The sequence below is a fragment of the Molossus molossus genome, unplaced genomic scaffold (genome assembly GCF_014108415.1).
Source record: "Molossus molossus isolate mMolMol1 unplaced genomic scaffold, mMolMol1.p scaffold_m16_p_5, whole genome shotgun sequence".
Lineage (NCBI taxonomy): Eukaryota > Metazoa > Chordata > Mammalia > Chiroptera > Molossidae > Molossus > Molossus molossus.
The window spans coordinates 18,283,136-18,290,745 of NW_023425388.1; positions in this window are offsets into that span (position 1 = coordinate 18,283,136).

Consider the following 7,610-nt stretch of genomic DNA (forward strand, 5'->3'; position numbering starts at 1 on the left):
TGCAGGTGCGGTCATACAGTCAAAAGACCGTGACAGCTTAAACCAGGGACGGAAAGGTGAGAGGGAGTTCGGTACGGCTCACTTTCTTCGATGTTTTGTAAGAAACAATGAAAGATCAGAGGATAAAATAGCCATCGCTGATATGCAATTCATACTTTTTTAACCTTATAAATATTTTTAAGCTGGAAAGCTGTAGAGAAAAACAAAACACCTGTGAGCCCACCTGCAAGGTAAAATATTGAGTACCAATTGAAGTCTGTGTACCCCTGGCCAATGGCAGTCCCCTCCCATGGTTCCCCGAAGTAACCATTTGTGCTGACTATAAATGCATTCATAAACCATTCATAGTCTTGATTGGCCTGCTTTTTGATTTTTTATAACTGATACTCTAGCCTGTATAGGAATATATATATATATATCTTTTAATCAAAATTTTAATTTTTAAGCATTATCCATGTTGATAACTTAGCTCTAGCCCCTTGGTTTTCATTACAGACGTATTCTAGTCTATAAGTAATATACCTCTACTCCTGCGTCCGTGGAATTTTAAGACATGTCACTGGTATTCAGGGAAATTAAAATGAAGACACAGTGAGTTCCTTGGTATCACATTTTATGGAATGCTCTTGAAATTAAGATGTAAAAAACTTTAGCAATATTTAAAATCTAGCAATACTTAGCATTCAATATTAAGCTACGATAACTATCATTACTGTTGAGTGGAAATATAAATCAGTACAATAATTAAAGACCATATTTGACATCATTTCTAAAATAGAAGGGTTACACACTATAATTCCTTATGAAGATATGGACCAGAAAATATATCTATGTATATTCCCAACACTTTCAACCTCAATCCATCCCACTGCCCTCAAACTGTGACAAATTCAATAATCCAAACAAATGTCCCCGGTGCAGGCACAAGGGGACTGACCTGAGGCACATTTCCCTCCACACCAGCTCCTGGCAGGGCCCAGAGGATGTGAGGATGTGAGGATGTGAGGACGGCAGGTCTTCTTTTGCAACTGAATGAACTGGAATCAATGACCGGGCGCTAGGTTTCCCCCTTTCAATCCTGGTCAATGCTCAGTTCTGCAGCCTGAGGCTCGGTGGTCCCAGCGAGTGACTCACACGAATCTCTCTTGAAAGGAGAAAGAGCCAGAGAGAGACAGCGAGGCAAGAGTTCCTGCCCCAGTTTTTGCTTTTTCCCACTGGGACAGAACTCAGCTGACAGCCCATGAAGGAGGCAACACGCCGCAGCTGACCTGTTTCCTGGCTGGTTAGGTAGGGCGACGTCCCCTCCGGCGCTGGCCGGGCCTGCTGAGGGCCATCACGCTTTGCACCAAGGCGTCCAGAAAGCCAGGTGCAGAGGGGCAGGGCAGAGCATGGTACACATCCATCCCAAAGAAACCCTTGCACAGGCACACGTGGAGACACAGGCAAGAGCGGCCACGGCAGCTTATTTGCTGTGGCCAAATGTTAGACCCTTCTCAGCGTCCATTGACAGAGGACTCCATTGCAAGGGCCTTGAAGATGGAGCGTGTGGCGACGTGGGCAAAAGGCATCTGTCACAGGGAGAAGACAACGGCAAAGCTACAAAAATACAGGCATGTCCTGGAAAGGGTTCGCAGCAACTAGAACATAAGATTTGTAGAGGATATAATATGTAGTGTATGTAAAAAAGGCTGATTTACATCCCTTCATAGGCAGCTTTGCATAACATAGCAAGAAATACATACTTTTTTTCTGTGGACAGTGGATAGTAAAAACAGTGAGTCCAAAAACAATCACAATAAAAAGACATATATGTTCATGCTTTAAAGGAAGAGGTGCCATAACAAAACATTCGCAATGTAATGTCACAGTAAGAGCAATAGTATAAAAACCAAGAAGGAATTGGTTTTAACAAGTACATTGTATTGCAAGTTTTGTGAAGTAATTTACAAGTAGAAGAAAGGGAAAAAAAAGATGCAAAGTTTCACGTGGCCAGTGTGGTCGATGACCACGTGAGCTCTCAGATAGACTTGATGGACTTATGTCTATAGCTTGATCATTCCCTACTTAGAGAAAAGTAAAGGGTCTCAAATCAGAGACATCTGCTGAAATCATAAATACCTTGTTTACCAAACTCAGTAACAGGAAAAGCCTGCTGCAGCTCAGCTGTTATTGTGCTGAAATAATTAGAAAATAATATCTGATTTCATGGGAAATCAAGAAAACAAGGACAGCATGAAATACCAAATGGAAAGCCTCAATAAAGAGTGATTTCAAGCATAATTGCTCTAGTCCTCTCTCTTTTATACAAATAAATAACAAAAGGGTCACAGTCAGAGAGGTGGATACAGTTTTTATTTTCTTAGGAACAAAGTTGAGATCTAAATGACAATATTATGCCAACACTACATACACTTCAAAAAAAAAAAAAAATTGGGAAACATCTGCTAACATATTCCCAATACATTTTAAAATATTTCCTTTCACATTTAGCCATTTGCTATTTTTTCAAGCTAGATCAGAGCCAATATTTTATAATTAAAAAATATATTCCCATATGCTTTTCAAAGGGCTGTGTTTCTTTAGTATAATGTAATGTGAACTCAGTAATTTTAACATGGCTTAAGAAGGTATAAACGCCATCAAGACTATTGTTAAAAGACATTTATTAAATGTTCATCTGCACAGCTGTTCTGCGCATTGCATTAAGTGAGTTGACAGTACACTTCTTTGCCATCTGATAATTAACAACTAAAGACCAAAAACGGTGGGGGGAAAAAAACAACACTAAACAAAAGGCAACTCTTGCCCTGGCCGGTTTGGCTCAGCGGTTAGAGCATCGGCCTGCGGTCTGGAGAGACCCGGGTTCGGTTCCCGCTAAGGGCATGTACCTCGGTTGCAGTTTGTCCCCGGCCCTGGTCAGTTGTGCGGGTGGCAGCCACTCGATGTGTCTCTTTCACGTCGATGTTTCTCTCTCTCTCTTTCTTCCTCTCTCTCCCTCCTACTCTATCTGTGCAAAAAATGGAAAAATGTCCTCGGGTGAGGATAAAAACAAAACAAAACAAAACAAAAAAAACAAAAGGCAACTCTTTTGGGCAAAAATATACAAAGGTAATAAAGCTAAACTTCATGGAAAATCAGTGTCTTCATACAATTAATAAGTTTAATCCTCGCCATCTTCTAATGTATTTAGTATCACTCTTTCTTGTTCAAGTGGAGATACTGTAGCTTACTAAACTGTATCAGCACAGTCTCTGGAGATAGTGGAGGATTCGAATCCAGATATCTTGGACTCAGGACTTGGGCTTTGTACATCAATGTCAAAATAGATCAATCTGGAGATGCTTGAAGCCATCTGTACCTTCCAGTCCTTTGGTCTTGGACCCTAATCACGCAACTGTAACCTCTTACTCCTGGGACTTTGAACAGGCAGCTTCCCAGATCCAGTCCCTTCCCTTCCCCAACTTACATCCCCGGGACATTGTCTCCACGTGCACAGTCCTGAGTAAAAAGCCAGATTTTTTCACACAGCGAATTTAGAGTGGGACAAACAAGTTAGCAGGTTCAAGCACCAGCAGGTGACTCAAATGCGAGCGGCCTGTGAATCAAGCTTTGGAAAGTACTGCTTGTTCCCAGAAGTCTTATTTGATTGTCCAAGGGTAGCAAGTGTCCTTCTTCCATTCTACCATCTCTCGGAGTGTTTCTGTATAACGCTCACCACACTACAACTGTGATTGCCCATTTAGTTATCAGGGCCTTGACCAGATTCACATATTCTTGAGGCACGATTCTGGATTTATGGTATTAGTCTCTGTTTATTCTGCAACCAACTCAGTTCTTGGAATACAGTACGTGCTAAGTGTTTTGGTGAATGATAAATGCCATTTACAAAAGCCGTTGATAAATGACTGGCTGAGACTGATTGAAAGCATGTTTCTATGAAGTTTATCAGTCAGGTCCTTTATTTCAACAACAGAAAGAAGTTTCACTAGGTGAAGTAGAAGCATAATTAATTAAAAATATATACAAATTGCATACAGAATCACTACGAAGCCTAAGAAACCAGGATTAGCATCTGCTTCTAAGAAATAGGTGTGAAGAAATGCCAAAAAACAAACAAACAAAAACGTTTCTATGGAAACACTCTTGACATTGATAGTGTATCACCTAGAACTTCGCAGGAAACCTGACTGCTCGGTGCCCACTACTGCCCCACGCAGATGCTACCTTTGAGTCAAGAACTTGATGTTTAACAACTGCCACCCCCCTGTTACTGGTGAATTGCATGAATTGCCTTTTTTGTTGCTAGTGGGAATGGAGTTCTTATGATACCTTGAGAAAAAGAATTTTCTAAGACTCACATGGGAGAATGAGTGACTTTTAATTATGATGCTTCTACTTCACCCAGTGAAACTTCATTCTACTGTTGAAATAAAGGACCCGGCTGATGAACTTCATAGAAAGATACTTTCAGCCAGTCTCAGAGCCACTGTCCAGTTTTCATTCCATGGTGGAGTGGAGTCCAGCACAGCATCGGGCATCAGACTAGTCACAGTCCATCCGTCTCTTGTGTGGAGTCCACGGGGCTCTGGGCCACATGGGTGAAGGCAGGGAGCACTCCTTCTGCAAAAAGAGAGCCAAGAGCATGGGCAAGCAGCAGAGAGAGCCGAGAGAGAGAACTCTCCTTGTCCGGGAGTTAAGTATCTCAGACTTCATGCAGTAGCCACACCTGTTCTGGCCAATGACTCACTCCTAGGTGTCACTGACAGGTAAGCATCTTCCCATGCCACCTAGACCTTACTGGGCATGTATCTAAACTGTTTCTGTTCTATCCCTTCCCCTCATCGATCTGCAGGAAACAGACTTGGAGAAGGTTAAACTGCAGCGTGCTGGCAAAGCTGAATAAATGGCATGCCTATATTATCTAGTCTCCCCTTTCTTCCTTTCCTCTTACTTAATAACCAGGTTATTACAGTGATATCACCCCAACACTGGGCACCTTTATCATTCACTTGCTCCAGCAAAAGCATGGCTTGATGCATGTCTGTTTTCTCATGTTGCTCGCTCAAATCAAAGTCTCTCACAGGTGAAACTGACTGGGGAAACATAGGTTGCACCCCCATATCTTGCCTATAGAGAAGGCTGGGACTTTGTTATTTCTTTGCTGTGTTGAATAATATGAGAGCTTAACCAAACATAAGAAGACTAATCAAAATATAATAGACAGATGACACAATTTCACTGTGTCACTCAAGTCCTTCTCTGTACCTATAGTGTGATGGAGAGGATTCTCTTTAACTTCAAAAGTCTCAGGATCTACTCACTCTATTGGCTGCAGTGGCTTTAATATGATTGGCATGATGCTGAATTTTTAGAACACCTATATGTTTCTGAACTGACACATTTGGATAATCATGAGAAAATAAATCCTCCAAAACTTTTGGATTAACTTTAGGATATAAATTTGAGTGGCACGTTGGTATATAAGGGTAAAGCTCATTCTTGTCTCCTGATAGTACTCATAAAAAGGTGAAAATAAAAACTTGGAAAGACTGACAATAAAATTTTATTGCTAGAATGAACTTATTGATATGGAAATGAAAGTCAGGTGAAAGTTATTTAAAATGAGGAAAAGTAGAACACCAGACCTTAACAAGGACAAGAAAACGCCTCCCACCGGGCACACGGAGTGTACGAACGTTCTCAGAGCATGACCAACTACAATTCAGGGTGCAGCCGCAGCAGAGAGGCATGACTCCATCTTATTTAAATTATGTTTTAGTTCACACACACACGTGATGCATTAAATTGATGTAGAATATATTCCTAAACATCCATATCAGGTTTTATGAATTCATCCAGGTAATAGGATCCATTGTCTGTTTCTGAGCTAAACATATTTGTTTGTTTGTTTGTTTGTTTCTTTATTGGGCATAAAATACATGCAAAATAAAGTACCATTGTAACTTTTAAAAAAAATTTTTTTTTTCTCTTTATTGATTTTTAAAAGAGAAGAAGGGAGAGGGAGAGAGATAGGGACATCGATGAAAGAGTGCATTGATTGGCCGCCTCCTGCATGCCCTCCACTGGGAATTAGGTTCACAACCTGGGCATGTGTCCTTACTGGGAATCGAACCAGTGACTTTTTGGTTCATGAGTTAATGCTCAACCACTGAGCCACACCATCCTGGCCATTGTAACCATTTTTAAGTTTGAAGCTCAGTGGCACTAAATACAGTTACATTGTTGTGCAATTATCACCACCATCCAGCTCCAGAATTTTATCTTCCCCAATTGAAACTCTGTACCATTGAATAATACTCCTCATTTCCTCCTCTCCCTGGGCCTTGGAAACCACCAATCTACTTTCCATCTCTATGAGTACCACTGCTTAGATACTTCATGTAAGTGGAATCATAGAAAAATATCCATTTTGTGACTGACTTTCGCCACTTAGCATAATGTCTTCAAGCTTTGTCCATGCTGTAGCACATGTCCTCAGTTGCATTCTCACTAAATCTCACTTTTTCTAGGAATCCTGGAAATGTTCAAAATAAAATGCATGCTTTATTTCCCACGAAGAAAGCTGTAAGACATGCTGGACACCCTTATGCTTCCTGCACTCCCATATGTGGTCATAACCTTGTATCATTCTACACCAGAAATAATGAGAAACTGAGCACAGTTCTTCCCATCTTCCTTGGTCCCACACCAGTTCCAGCCAACAAAAACCCTTGCTTCTGTTACCACAATGACTTTTCTAACTTTTTTCCATTTCCATTCTCCTCAATCGTATACACATAGCAGCTGTGTCAATCTTTGAAAAACAAGTTAGATCATGTCATTCTTCAACTTAGAAGCTTAGTGATTCTCAATGCTCTTGACTTGACCCTGAGTCTCTTCTCTTGCTCTTCAAGGTTCTCGATGAGCTGGGTTCTCCCATCTGCCTCATCTTTATGTCCTGGCACTCTTGGGTTCACTGTCTACCCTCCAGCAGCCCCCCAGGGTGCCAACTCCTCACCCATCAATTAGACTCTGCCCTATGACTTCCTTGGCAAGGTCACCCTCGCTTCTGTCTAAATGCACACCCTCTGTGTTTTCTTAGAGAGCGCCTGGAACTCTTTTCCACCATAACTTTTCTTACAATTTTGCATTTTGTAGGTGTGTGTTTGCTTGTTAAAAATAAGTGGTTCCCACTGGAGTGGAACCTGCATGAGACCAGGCACCAGGTCTGTTTGTCTAGGGTCCTGTAGCCAGGACCTAGCACGGCACCTGGAAGATGGCAGACACTCTGTGACCATTGACGAAATGGAGGAATGACTGATGTTATGCTATCAAGTTGAAGAATAATTTTTTAGTAGCACAGACATCTGACAATAAGTGAGTGAACTCTCATATCATCATGAGAATTCCTGTGTCACCTCAGCTGAAAATCCTGTTGACTTACTTGAGAAACCAAGAGGTGTGCATGCCTCAGGATCCTCACCTTGAAGGTGTTCACAGTCATTACTATGATTTCCTTCCTGCGCACAGAGTTGCTTCCATTCAGGTCTAGACAGTTCCATGACTCCTTGGTGCGCTAAGGTAAAACTCTGAGTCAAATAAGTGACCTG